At 43.3% G+C, this 15,460-nt stretch overlaps 1 long non-coding RNA gene across 2 annotated transcripts; it reads left to right on the top strand.

Moving 5' to 3' along the window:
- Positions 1-765: 765 nt before the first annotated feature.
- Positions 766-14,254, top strand: LOC309364098. Of its 2 annotated transcripts, none has more exons than XR_014165730.1 (3): positions 766-817; positions 2,481-2,618; positions 13,235-14,254. It is a non-coding gene; the product is annotated as an uncharacterized lncRNA (long non-coding RNA). The 2 variants fall into 2 exon arrangements; XR_014165731.1 differs by having other exon boundaries at positions 768-817; positions 2,533-2,618.
- The last annotated feature ends 1,206 nt before the right edge of the window (positions 14,255-15,460 follow it).

Below are 15,460 nucleotides of genomic sequence, written 5' to 3'. Positions count from 1 at the left end.
GGGGAAGTGAGGCATGATTAACAATACAGTACTAATTATATGTGTGTAGTATTTGGGGAATTTTTGTTCCTGCTCATATAGTGCCATTTGGACAAAAAAAAGTTTGTTTCCAACAAGGTGTCCTCTGGCAGATTAAAGTTTAGGCATTAACAGCCTCACTATTGTACTGATGCTCTAGTTTTCCTTCTGTATGCACGTCAGTGATAAGCCTGATCAATAGAAACTCTTGAGTCTCTTATGAGCATTCCACTTTTAACCATTCATTTCAGCCTACGGAATTATGCTGTGCAAATTAGCTTGACTAAAGTGATAATTGTCTGTTCTATTACTGCTCATGACACAATGCCAGTCATGAGAAGTGCAAACTGAACAAGCCAGCACCAATACATTTTGTTGCCTGAGGCAAAGGACAAGCTGGTGTCTCCCCCCCATTCCCCACCACCAATCCATGTATGAAAACTGGGATCTTACATCAACTCTGGCAGTGGGATAAATGCCCTCTGCTACACCTGAGGGCAGCAGGCTAGCTTAGCCTTAGAGGATACAGGACAGGTGAGATGGCTCTGTCTTCAAACACCTCACCACTACTCCCTGACACACACCCTCCTCCATGTTTGCTACTTGAGTTGGCTGCCTTCCAGTAGGGCAGGCCTGAAAGCTCACTTTGGACTCTGGTGGGGACAACCAAGGGAGGAGACAGAAGAGGGAATGGAGAGGCAAAAGTAACAGGAGACGTATTGCATTAATATGGAGGAGTGAAGGTCAAAATGGAAACTATGAAAAATAGCATGGTGCAAAGTCACTGAGAGCTTTAAAGGTAAGGGATGAACGCATTTGTGCTGAATTCATAAATGGGCATGGATTTAACAATATATGTAATGAGCCACATAAATAGATTTTTTAAAGCAGCTACTCTGTATTTAAAAATACTGCCAGTCTTAATGTGCTACCACTAGGTATTTCATACAAAGACATAAAACTGTAGTATGACAACCAGTTAGGATGTGTGCTGCAACAGCCTAACATAAAAGCATTGATATAAGAAGCTGAGATGATTCCTTATGCTAATCTGAACAATCATTTCCATGAAATGAAATTCTATGAACGGCACATATGACAATAGCTTACAAACATTTTGGGGAAACTTGCTTTCCAACGCTATCAGAAACTGAAGTTGGGGCAGAATTTAATGACCCACTTAAAAGCTGGATAAGAACTGATGTCACAAATGTTACACCTGCATACATGGGTCTGCTCTGACTTCTTAGGCTTTCCAACATGGGCCAATTTCAGGACTCATTTTGTGCCATGAATCTAATGCATATTCTAATATGCTCAGAACTGAATATATATTGCTTTTTCCTAAGAAATACTAAGTACCGTAATTGTTACTGATGTTCAAACATTGACTCAGTAAAACTATCACTTACCTGTTTCACATCAGGAATTTCTGAAGGCTTGCCATATATAATAAATGCTTTATTAATTTTTTTTTAAGGAAAGAAAATACATCCCCTTGCCTCACCTGCCATTTAAACTAATCAAGATTTTGATTTGATATTCAGGCCTCTAAATTATCACTGTTAATTACTTCATGACTCATGACTGAATCCCAAAGCAACTCCCATTTCTGAACATTTTAATTGTAATGTTGAATAACTGCTTGTGTGCTTGCACTCTTAATGGTGCTGCTTGATAGTTCTGCTCCTTTTCATTTTTACTGCTTGATTGTTCTACTCGTTGTCTATATGATACCATGCACTTATATTGTGATTACTCATATCTGCCTCTTGTTTTCCACCACTGCAACTTCTACTGCCAAATATCCAGTACAGTACTTCGTTTAAGATGCTTCCTAGACTGAGCAACCTAAATCATGCTTACTGGTACTGCTACCTCTCAGCCTACTCCTATGGACCCCTGTGCCCATAGCTGTCAACTTTCCCCTTTTTAAAAGGGAAATTCCCTTATTCCGAATAGGATTCCTCACAAGAAAAGGGAAAAGTTGACAGCTATGCCTGTGCCAATAAGCAAAAATCAGATGTAAGAATTGTAGCATTAATGCTACTTTTAAACCAATGTGCTGCAATGACAGAGCAGTGTCCTACAGTATTGGTAACCTCAGCTATTAGTATTTGTGGCGTAACAGAAGTAAGCTTGTTGTTGAAGATGGCATATCCAGGGGGTGTGGCTGTCAGAAAAGTGGGACAGGATCAAGGACAACTCACACGTGACAGTAAAAGTCATTGAGACACAACAGAGGCAACACTTCAGAGGTCAACACCTAGAAATACCCCCCTTCCAATAATCTAGCTAGTTGTGGGTAAAAGCCTCAACTGGCCCTGTTTTGCAAATGTCTTCAAAGCAGCAAAATCTATCTGACTTTTCCTTTTAAAGCCCTGAAGGGCTACTGGTTTACTAGCTAGTTGGGATATATATGTAATCACCAATGGATGGACATTCTTTTGGCATTATTTCAGGACAAAGGATAACTTTAACAAGATACTGCAATATATTCTCATCCCCTCGCAGGAGTGTTGCTGTTCAGGGCTCCAGCCAGCCAGCCAGCCAGCCAAGCCCACTGACAGAAGCCATTCCATTTTACCTCCACCACCCAAGTCAGTAATTTTTATTCTCTAACCCAAACTCCACATTCTGTAGCTATTGAATATGGTCAGTCCCCAGCCCTCATTGGGTTGGTTTCTTTTTCTTTTCTTTTTGCAGGGTGCCCTCTTGGGGTTTGGCGTTTTGTTTTTGTTTTATATTTCTGAAACTACAGTGCTATTGTTATCCCCCCCTCTTGTTTCTCAAGAGGTTGTGCTTGGCTCATTTTCTCACCACCTGAATATGCTAACAAGAGGGAGTGATGGAGGATTTGCGGAGGGAACAAATAGGGTATTTGCTCCCTCCTCAGAGCTGTTTGATCTTGCCTTCAGCTCATGCCTTCCCTGTCCTTTATCCCTCTGCTTCAGCCTACTTCCCTGGATTCCAATCTTACCTCAAGCCTAGCTAACCGTGATGATTACCTTTCCTCTCAAAACTAATGCGCACATTAGCATTAGCAATTCGAGCCCATCCCAATCTGGTTTTCATAGTCTGGCTATGGCACTGACTGTTTATGGCTCAGACTGATTATCTCCACCTAGAGTCTGATAAGAGGCACTGCACCCTCTTAATCCTCTTCCATCTTTACTGTGACCTTTGATACAGTTTACCATGAGATGTTGATGATGCAATGCTGTGATTTGGCAAGGAGGACCTATAGTTTGGTGATGGGTCATTGCTCATCAGGTGGTTCCCTGTGACATTCTCCAGAATGTCATTGTCTCTGCCCACTGCATGAGACACGTGTCTCCTGGTACTTCATTATAGAGCAGGGAGGGAAAACTGGATCCTACCAGCAAGCCACATCTTTATCTCCTCCACCCCATGTCCCACAGGGCCAAGTTTGACAGGTGGGTGGGGCCCTCTACCTGTCAATCACCTGAAGTCACAATGACTTGTTTTTGCTCACATGGTTTGAAATTGAATTGTATGGCTCAGGGCACAACGCTTTGCAAGCTTCAGTGATTACTTTGTATACTGAGCATGCAAGTGCGGAGCTTTGCAGGCACTAAGGATCAGGTGATGTTGGGTGTTTGCAAAGCCTTGTGCACAGCACTTTTGCACGCCTCAACGATCAGCTGGTCATCAACACTTTCCAAACAAGGCGTGTGCAGCTTTGTGGGTGCCACTAATCAGCTGGTGGTTGGTGTCTGCAACCCCCCACCCTTTCGGCTCAGTTGTGGGGGGCAGGAGGGTGTAGCTTGGTCAAAACAGGCTTGCAGGCCAAATGAGGAGGAGTGGCAGGCCACTGTTGTTCTAGGGCCAGCCTTGATAGTGATGACTTTCCTAACTTTGGGTGATTTAGCACTGATCAGTAAGAAACCCATATCAATGTGCTTGCTTATTTATGGAAGATAAAACAGTTTAAGCATAAAAAGCGACTTTTGAGGTTTAGCATGCCCTTCCAAAAATATAGAGAGTTAAAAAGTTTAATAAGACCTTATGCAGGCCACCCACTCACATTGCCCAGATCAGCATGTAGTTATAGGAAGGGAGAAGGCTGAAGATGGGGGGTGACCTTATCTGGAGATGTGGGGCAGAGCTTGAAGGATCCAGCTTAGCTGGTGGGGAGGAGAGTGAGAGAAAGAATCAGAAAGGGGACGAGTTCACATTCAACCCACTGGCTTTCCTGCTTTCCTCATAACTGAAAGAGAGCAAGATTAGGGGACTAAGGAAGTTGGAAAGAAGTCATAGACCTATGGGGTGCTCTGTGGTCAGAATCAAGAATCAGAGCATTACAGCACAAGATAAGAAGGGGGCATTTTGTGACAAGTCTAGCTAAGAGAGGCCCACAAATATGTGCAGTTCCTCTGGTGATATGGTGGGTAAAGCAGGGTTGGGGGAGGGGCAGAGAGGGTGTAATGAAGACTAGGAATCCACTAATGCAGCTGTCGTTCCTAACAGTGGAAATCACTGCACCCCTGCCTTGCAAAAATATATAGTTGCAATGGCACCGGCCAAGGGCTCTGGTAAAAATGCTTATTATAAATGGTGTGTGTGAACATTGCTGATAAATGCCTTTAATTTTCTTTTTCTTCTAGACGCCGTACATGTGACACGAGAAAGCTGATAAAAAGCATAGGAGTGCTGACCCCTAAGGCAGCATAGATTTTGACTGTATGTAGGCTGCTTTGGGAGCCTTTTTAGTAGAAGAGTGGGGGGACAGGTACTCTAAATATTTGTTTTGTTTGTTTGGAAGCTATATCACACCTTTCTGCTATATTGTGTCACAAACACCCTGCACCTAATAGCCAGTTGGCACCTAACACAGAAAGTCTTTAGTGCGGCATGCCCAGGTATGCTGTGTTATGTATGTATGTTCATATGGACTTGGGCTGCTGTCGCTAGCATGAAGGCCTGGGAGCCAGAAGCCAAGATCACACTGGAGCATATATTCCAGCTGTGACCATCCCACAGGACCACCCTTGGGGGGGGGATAGGTGCTGTTGCCCTCTGCAATGTGTGCTCATTGTCTCTGCCATTCATTTAAAGCTGTGGGTGTTTGACCTGTGCATCTCTTTTCATGACGGTTAGCAGACAGGAAGCCTCTCCCACAATACTCACTACAGTTATTTCCAGGGAGGCCTGGGTTTTACGCTGCCCCATCTACCAAGGCTGAGAGACGTCATCCATCGGGGGGGCCACCAGCTGGCGCATTGGAAGATGGCCGACAATAACATCTCTCCGACCCACACAAGGTAATAAAGAGGCTGCTATGGGAAGTATGCAGTCTTCCTACCCCCCCAAGGAGATGGGAGGGCCAGCCTTGCCAGCGACGTCCATAATGCACCCCCGGATTCGAAAGAAGGGGGTGCAGGACATTTGGCATCAGCCCTTGATGGGTTTGGCGCTTCCTGACGCTGTCTCCAATCAGCGCCCTGGTTCGCTTCAGCGCCCTGGAAATATATAATTGGAATGAAGCTGAAGCACTTACATCAAGGAAAGTTCGAGAGATAAGGCTGCTGATTAATGCATCTCTGTGTTTGGAGCGACGGGAGGAGACAAATAAATCAAGCGATGTCCACCATTACAAGACTGGTATGTGCAGAGCGAAAAAAGAGGGGGGGTGGAGGAAAAAACTTTTATTTTCTTTGCCTCATGTGAGTATTTATAAACCTCCACCCCAGAGAGACGAATCGTCACCTTTTACTAATCGCAAGCAAGAATTTAAGAGCTGTGTGGAGTGAATTATTGATTGAAGAGAGGACTGGTAAATATGGAGTGCGGAGGAAAAATTATATGACGCAATTTTTAATGGCGTCTTGCTAAGACAGGCTTGTCGAAGAAAGACGAGGGGAGGAGGACCAGGGTCATTGGAATGTAAATGATGGATTGAATGTGATAACCTGGCAGAGCCCCTTTGTGATATACATGGCAAGCTTGGGAAAATTAATAGGACAGACCGAGGATAAATTTTTGAAGAAGGGGAGGAATCGCGTGCAAAACCCACGCAGATGTTGTTTGTTCCTAACCTGCTTGTGAAGACTATCAGAGATTGCAAAGAAAGGAATACATGACAACAAGAAGAAGATGAAGAAGTAATAAAGAGACTATCTGGACAGATCTGGATAGAACCGTTTGATAAAAGCAGTAACAGAAGTGATGTTTTGATTCTCGTTCGGAGCTTGATGTAAGGGTACCCCCAACAAAATTTAAAAATCTGGCTGTATAATTTGGAAGTAATATGATTTGGAAATAATGTGATTGGCTTGGCCTGTTAATAAAAATTATGTTAAAAAAAAGAGAGAGACGTCATCCATCTCATGGCCTTGCCACTGGAGGTCCTTGCAGCTTATAGCCCTGCTAGTTCTTCCTTCCTCTCATTATTGCCAGCAGGACAACAAACTCACACACTGGGGTGCCATAGGGTGAAGGGAGAGGGAGAGAAACTACTCTCTAGCCACTTTCTCCACACTACTCTACCCAGCAGTGGGTTGAGCCAGTTAAAGTCCAGAAGGTCAGTTTCATGGAAGCCGACAGAGAAAATAAAAACATCTATGGTTGGCAACCATTATGTGAACATGAAGGAGGAGCTTGTTTTGCAAGCTTCCCTGCCCTCTCAGTCTATGTCTTTATTGCCCCCTCGTGGTGAGAGCTGGTGCTCAGCAGAAGAGAATGAACTAATTCAAGCTTTTAGTGGTTCAAGTAAAATAGTTCCCTGCCCCCCCACTGAATTGTGTCAGAAGCAACCCTCACACACCACAACCAGTGTTTTGATGCCCCCTCAGCATAGCTGTGAATGGAGGTGCCTAACCCTGAAGTTAAATGAAGGAAATGTGAAAGTAGAGTGTGCGCTACACAGTCTTCTTCTTCTTCTTCTTCTTCTTCTTCTTCTTCTTCTTCTTCTTCTTCTTCTTCTTCTTCTTCCCTTCATCCGAAGATCACAGGACAGTTCACAACATAAAATACAAAATAAGAAAACAAAATACATAGTAAAATAAAAACAAGAACAAACCAATAACCCCCCTGGCAAAGGCACATTTAAAAGGCCATACATAGATTTGTTTAAGCAGCCAAAAAACCCATCAGGATGGTGGATTGAATCCTGATACTGTACTTTCAGAGAAGAAGCACAGGAAAGCCTTGCAGCTAGGGGGATGTGTAAATACTTTTATTGTTCTTTGGGGAAGAGGGTGGTTAAAAGGCATTGGGAACTGGAATGATTGACTGGGGTGGGTGACAGTTTCATGGTTCTGCATGCCAACCACTCCTCTTTCATGATGTTTTGATGGTGATGTGAGTGGTGTATTATGGGAAATCTGGGAAAATTTCAAAAGTCTGTGCAGCCCCATGCTCTTGGTTCTTTCTCTTTTTGCACTTGAACCTTTGTCGCAACAAATAATGACCAGGTCTACTGACCGCTGATTAGCTTCTGTAACTTGGCTGGAGACTCCTTTTTTGCTGACTGGAGGGACCCACGGGGAGTGGCACCCCAACGAGCTGGGTTGCGGAATAAGTCCTGTACCCCCATAATAAAGAAACGTTTTCACATTGCGCCTAAAGATATGTAATGAAAGCACCAGGCGGGCCTATTTGGGGAGTGCATTCCACAAATAAGGACCTACTACAGAAAAGGCCCATTCCCTTCTGGACTTCTTGTGGAGAAGGCAACCAAAAAAGGGCCTCAGATGATGATTGCAGGGTCTAGATTGGTTCATATGAGGAGAGGCAACCCTTGAGGTATTGTGGTCCTGGGCCGTTTAAGGGGTGATGAATATTTTTTTCAGACAAAGCACTATATTGCCTCATGGGGAACCTTCCATGGGTCCCTCTCATGACGTCGTGGTTACTAGATCCAAACATGGAACATAATATCTTTTGCTGGGTTGTACACCAAGCTGTATGAAAAATCCATAGAGAACTACCCTATATGATTCTATAACATAATATAAGAAAGCGAGGGAGTTGGTAGAATATACAAAGGATTATCCAAGTGTAGCAAACATATTGATTAGGACCAAGCTGTTTCAGTACTCAAGGGTCAACAAATCGTCTGCTGGTTTTTGTTCTAATTATCATTTCTCAGGCCTTCTGTTTCATGCCCTGTGAACCTGATACTACTGATTCATTTTAATGTAATGTTCCCATGGAAACATGCTGTTGCCTTTCTGTTTCCTTAGTAAATGCCTGCATGGTGAGTGTCCCAAGCATTGGACTATAAAGATCTGCGGTATTTTTAGATGCTGAACTCACATTTCAGTGAACATGGCGTATCTCTGTGTGGCAACAGTTCACAAACAACACTGCTAGAATGTGATGTTTGTGGGTGTAAGAAGGATATTACTGAGGTGAATAATAATAATAATAATAATAATAATAATAATAATAATAATAATAATTTTATTGTTTATGCCCCAGCCACTCTGGGTGGATTTGCAGAAACATACACCTTTCAACAAATTATTGGAATGTATTTCATGTTTTATTTACATCTACAAGTGTTTCTCTTGTGCAATAAATCTCAATCTCTAGTGACTCTGAAGCCTGCCTCAATGTGTGAAGTGGGTAAGTAAACATTGGCGAAGGAGTAGTGAATCATTCAACTGTCTATGCTGTACTATTCCCAATCCAGTTGGTGTTGTTATAATCTGCCAACATGACTCCCAAGGATATTCCTTTTATAGCTCAGAGGCACCTCTGTCATTCCCTTTAACAGAAAACTCAGTCAATGCCCACTGGGCCCAACATCAGGACCCAGTATACCCAAGAAGCTATTGGGATACACCCGCCACAGCACCTTGCTTCGATTCCCATAACTACCCCACCTCAGCATTGTGGTGTTTCACACCACTGCAACCACTGTGATCTAGGTGACTACGTGCATGGGTTCCTCCCTCCTCTTGAGTAAGGTAAAGGTAAAGGGACCCTTGACCATTAGGTCCAGTCGTGACCAACTCTGGGGTTGCGGCACTCATCTCATTTTATTGGCCAAGGGAGCCGGCGTACAGCTTCCGGATCATGTGGCCGGCATGACTAAGCCGCTTCTGGCAAACCAGAGCAGCACACAGAAACGCAGTCTACCTTCCCGTTGGAGCGGTACCTATTTATCTACTTGCACTTTGAGGTGCTTTCGAACTGCTAGGTGGGCAGGAGCAGGGACCGAGCAACAGGAGCTCACCCCGTCGCAGGGATTTGAACCACCAACCTTCTGATTGGCAAGTCCTAGGCTCTGTGGTTTAACCCACAGCGCCACCCACGTCCCTTCCTCTTGAGTAGTCTCATGTAAATGGAAGCGTCCAGCAGCTAGCTGTGCACCTTGTTGGTGGCCCTGAAGATCCTGGATAACTTGTCATGTGCTCTACTCCCATGGCCCTGCTATTAACAAGCCCAGGCAACATGTCGGTCCTCTGGTCAGAAGGCACTGCAGGAACAGTGGGCTCTTTAGGATTGCTGGTGATGCTGAGTTTCTCTGGGAGCCCTGCTCCTCCCAGAAGACCTCAGGCTCAGGATGGTAGATGCCAGCAGAAATGGAGTCCAATGGGACTTCTAAGAAATGAAAGGATAGCATGTTCACAGAAGTGTTTTGCTTTTTCTAGAAACCAATAACAACCAAGAGAGGCACCCCTCCCAAAAAAGCTGCCCAGTGAGGACTGATCATGTTCAGTGGTCACTGGGAGCTGCAGAATGTTGAGTGTCCGTTGGGGGCAGGGGAAACCGAAGGTGGGAGGGGGAGAGGGACTTGGCCTGTTTGCATGCCTTACAGATTATAGCTGCTGGGCAGCCTTGCAAGAATGTCACTGTCAAATGGCAGACCAGACTGATGGAATATGCAGAAGTGGCAAGACTGACGGGGAAGATCAGAAATCAGGAAGACCAAGTATTTTTAAAAGATTGGAATGACTTTTTAGTATATGTAAAAGACTACTACAGCCAGCTGAAATCATTGGCAGGAATACAGTGAAACTTGTAAAGTGATACGAACTTTGGTTACTATGATTGCATAATAAATATAAAACGGTAAAAAGATTCAGGGGGAAAGGAATAAATCTTTAGAAATGGAACCCATGGAGGAAGAGGTCTGAAGGATCAAAGGAACCTTTTTCATTTTTATGTTTTGGAATGGATATGGTCAGTGGGTTTTTTCTTAAAAAAATGTTTAGGGGTACTCTCATTTTGACTCAAGAAAATCACCATTTTATAGTTGAAATCAGAAAAAATAAATACAGTAAATGGGCAAAAGTACAAAGATTCACAAAATGTTTAGGGGTATGCGTACCCCTGCGTACCCCCCAGAAAAAATCAACCACTGGATATGATTATTGTGTATAACTTTATGTAAAAATAATTTTATTTTATTTTAAAAAAGAATTCTAGTCAGCCTTATGGTATTGTGAATCATACCAGTTGGGTTTAGTAATTCCGCTCATGTTTAGTAATTCCGCTCATGTTCAATAAAAAGTGGCGTACAAGGGGGGAAAGAAGAAGAAAAAGAATGTCACTGTCAAAACCACTCCCACCAAAACCTGAGGGATAAAAGTGCAAAAAAGAACACACAACTTCACAACCAGATTCTTTTCTGGTGCTGTTTCAGATCTTTCATAAAAGTTGAACTATCTGTATTAGGAGGAAATATGGGGTTGGCATGGGATACTTTCAAAAAGATAATGATGTTGTATGGAGCCCTGTGAAAACCCCCATTATGAACCACAAAGAAGGCACTAAGAAACCCTGCTTGGAAGCACCCTTGGATTATTGACAATAAATTAAGAAGCCACCGAACTTATAACCAGGCCTTTAAAACAGAGAAGTTTTATGGACCATATAAATAATTAAAATGCAAATTTCCTTCAAATATTTGGAAACTTGTTCTGGTGGAAAGTGGCTTATATACAACTTTCAATTCCACAGACAGTTGGGATGTTCTGAGAACTGTGTAACATTATCTGCCGACGATTTGAATGTGGCCTCTGAGAAACATGATATTCCTGAGTGCAGGAGACTACAAACGCCGCTTGTGCATGCACACCCGAGAATAGCACTATGAGCAATATGTTACATGACATGCTAGGGCTGCGTGCAATGACATCAGGATTGATTGACACAAATAGTAGCTATGGTTTATATTCAGGTCACATCTGTTTTAACGCTCAGGCATCTATCAGTTGTTTTCAGGCCATGTCACAACATACAAGGCCAGGACACCTGGACATAAGCCAGGATATAAAGGCAGGCAAGGTGTGAAGTGTATTCCTGCACTATTTTACTTTTTCACAAGGTAAGTAAAGGGAACAGGAGAAGGAATTATTAATACCCTTATGCTGTAATTCTAGAAATGGGAATGTGCCATTTAGCTCAATGTGACTGACCTCCAAGCCGATACGTCTAGGATCATACTGTTAATCAGATATAGTACTTTGTTTTGTATCCCATTCAGTCCTACTCAGAGTAGACGCACGGAAATGAATAGACCAACATTACTTATATCCATGATTTCCATTGGCTACAACAATAATTCTGGAAACTCTTTCTGATAATGAAATATACCGTAATTGAACAGAAAGGATGACATATGAATGAGAGCGGGATACACGCTGGGAAAGAAAGGGGCTCTTTCTCTGGTTTATAAATTTATATCCCAGTCATATAGAAGGCAGAGTTTTCACAATAGAGCCTGGGAACCTCTCTGATGCAACATAGATAAATATAGATAGTTGGGCATCTGATGAGGCCCATGGCTGACACCCAGAGCCACCTCCTCCTTGCTGTTTCTGCCTGTTCACTGTTGTCTCCAAGGCTTTAGTGGGGCTGAGCCAAGCAGTGATATCAACAAGTAGGACTAGCACCCTTATGTGCCCTGCCCTGGGCAGTGGTATGGATTGGGCCCAGAGGGAGACACTCATGCCAATGGCAAGAAGGGGGGACAGACTCAGGGATGAGGCCAGCTGAGGACGTTTTGCCCAAGGCGGCCATCTCAAAACTGTGGAGCTGCTACTGGCGGTGCAAAGGATGACACTCACGTTATGCTGGCATTAGCCCTGACATAACAGCCGCTGGGATGGTTGGATCATAACAGGATTAGCCTGCTATAGCCATGTTCTTCTGATAGAGAGTTTCCTTGCCATATATAACTATCAATATATACTTTTTTCTAGTAGGGAGAGCTTCACTGAGGTGTCAAGTGACATGCAAAACAGGTGTGAGGAGACAGTTGTAGGCTATTATATCAGCATGAAAGATCTTGTGATGCATGTGGGCCGCTGTATCCCATCCCGGTCATGTTCTGGCAAGGGGTCTCTTCAAAAGGAAAGTGAAAAAAGACAGAAATACACATGACGTCAATGTTAGCTTTCACAGTGACTTTGGTTTATTCTGTCCTGTAAACTACAGACTTTCCCATTATCATCATTACATTTATACTCCACCGTTCCTCCCAGGAGCTCAGGGTGGAGCACATAGTTCACTCCCTTCTCCGTTTTATCCTCGCAAGAACCTTGTGAGGTAGGTTAGGCTGAGAGAGTGTGACTGCCCCAAGGTCACCTAGTGCCACGAGAACAATTCTGTTCCTTTAATACTCAATCAACTGCTGAAGATATTTAGCATGTAAGTCATATGACCTCAATAATGATACTTATCCTTTTTATTTCACTTACCCTCAGTGCTCACATGCAATCTCTACAGCAGCTTTATAAGGTAGGTTTGGTTCATTTCGCCAATATAACAGGAGGCAAGAATGAGGGAGATAACACTTGTCTAAATGCCTAGAAAGCATGAGTCTGACCAGATTTCCATTTGTCTTGATGCTTTCCCTGGAAAACCCACTGGTTATCACTGAAATAGAGCTAATGTCAATCCACAAAAAAAACCTGATTTATGTTTGCTCTGATTCAGCGGTAAACGGCAGGTTTTCCCTGGGGGAAAGTGGCAGGACAAGCTACCTATGACATTAAATAGGTAGCTTAAATCAGGGGTTTTCAGCTCACCATTGTGCTTTTACCCAATTACCAAGCATTGCATTAGAATGCGGTCTCAGGGCCTTTATGGACTGCTTTATTGCAAGTGTCTTTAACACAATAGCACAGCATTAATGATATATTTATTTTGCTTTCTTTTCTGTTCTGTGATGCTTCTCCAATGCTTAGCACACCATTGCTATCTGGAGGGGTTATAACCAGTGCTTTTTTTTTTCTAGGAAAAACTGTGCCGGTGCTCAACAGGTTCATGGTGATCTGCCTTCCGCCATCCCTTTTCACAGGGGTGCATCATGGAGCGCCCCAAAATGTCTGCCATCAGATGAGCCAGACAATCAGACATATGTCCTGTCCCTTCCCCTCATAGCGGCTAAGCCACACTGTACCTGCACTGCCGCCCAGCCATGCATGTGCACGCTCACAAGATTGTTTTGGGGGGGAAGGTGCCAGTACTGTGTAACACTGAGTAACCACCAGAAAAAAGCAGTATAACACAACAAAAGCAGCAACCCCTTCTACACACAAAAACACCAGAAGATTTGTGGCCTGAAAAGTTATATGATTTCAGCAGGAAGTTACAAGCTATTCGCTGATGGGAAATGAAGCAGGATTACTGTTGCAAAGCCTCTGCAGACACAAACGGTATTGAAATCAGGATTGTGTATGACTACTCCAATAGCATAATGAGAACAAATTGTTGTGAATGAACAATAAAAAAGACATCGAGGGGCACTCTTCTGACTGCAACCCCTCCACCTGGCTGCTGATAAAGAGTTAGGTCTGTGCGTTCACTCGATTGGCACAACTCAGAGACGAGCTTCCACTCAACTGTTATCCTCCAAGAAATATTTCCATTCAACCTGGTCATTATAAGAACTATCTAACTTTAAGAATTAATACTGACTCAGTTTGCATAACTTTTCTCTTCGAACCTCATTCCTTTTCCCTTTTGTGTCACTCTTACTAGAATGTAAGTCTGAAGAGAGGGGTTGCCTTGGTTTTTTAATCACGGTACAGCACTTAGTAAATTTTAGTCACTTCATAAATGAGATACCATAATAATCATAATATTTACTTACTGCAGAAATCCTATCCTCCCCACCTCCCTACGCAGGGTCATGAGAATGTACCAAATCCACTTTATTTATGCAGCCTGAATTTGGTGGAATGCAAAATACTGACAGTCTGGCAGCTGCCTATGACACTCAGGGACAAAATATTTTGGTTTTAAGCCCTGAAAAAATGTGGCTTTCTCACAACAAAAGAATGACTAAAATATCTTTGAATCCCATGCTGCAGTTGAGGAATTATTCTCTCCCCCTCTTCCAGTTTCAGTGGAAAGCAGACCAAATTTTATTTGTCCAAAGCCTAATGGATAAAGCAAAGTGAATGTCAAAAGTTAAGCCCACAAAAGTTAAGTCCTGAAGTTTTGATCTACTAGATGTCAGGCAAAGATTCAGCTGGCGCACCGCTACCCACACCTGGCCGAGGGGAAGAACTACAGGGAAGTAAATTAGCCCACCCAGACCCAGTGATTTGTTTTTTATTTGTTGTTTTTTTATTTATCAAGAAGGCCTAGCACTTTATTTCTTGCCATTACTATTTGCCTCTGCTCCTTTGCTCTTGTTCTCAAGAAAGCAAGTTCAGGCATAGGGCTGTGACCTACATCTTCTGACCCACAGATACAAATCATTCATCTTCTCTGTAATCTCATTTTCACCCTTGACCATATCTTTGACTTCCTTCTTATCTCCAGTTTCGGCTTGCATTTATTTTGCTGAAGTGTGTTCTTTTTTCCCATTTGGACTTGGGAGTCCTATATCACCACCCACAGCAATTCTGTGGAGCAGTGTGGCCCTATTGGGATTTCTGGTTTCTTGGACTCTTATGCCCTTTTTGCATCACCACCTTCAGAATGCCCTTCCTATGTCCCACTGCTTCTTTCCATTTTACTATGTTTTGTTCCATTTTACTACACTTCCTACTGTATATTTATGCTCTCCTCTAACACCCAACACTCCAGCTTGCTCACCTGGGCTTTGAGACTGCTGGCATTAACATATAAACATAGGTTATCTCTCCAAATGTCTTCCACACATGTTTTACCTTACGGTGCTTTGGGTATCATACGAAGATGAAAACTCCTCCATGTGACACCTGCCATGCTTCTCCAGGTTAAGATTATCTTGGTCCTAGTGTATATGGGCTAGATCATAACAGCTAGATCATAATACATCCTTCTCCTGCTGCTCCGTGTAGTGTGGGTTCTGTTCCCTTTGACACAGTAATGTTGCTAGGCAGACATCTAAATGATGACTGCCTTTTATTCAGACCCAGGGACCTGCTCACACCATGAAATCATAATCTGTAGACCTTCCTGCTTGTTAGTGGTAAAGTGGGTGACAACCAGAGAAGGATGTTTTCAGCTGTGTTTCCTTCCATGGGAT

This window comes from Podarcis melisellensis, assembly GCF_964234715.1.
Source record: "Podarcis melisellensis genome assembly, chromosome: 2".
In the NCBI taxonomy this organism is placed as follows: domain Eukaryota; kingdom Metazoa; phylum Chordata; class Lepidosauria; order Squamata; family Lacertidae; genus Podarcis; species Podarcis melisellensis.
This window is presented reverse-complemented; position numbering and strand designations above follow the sequence as displayed.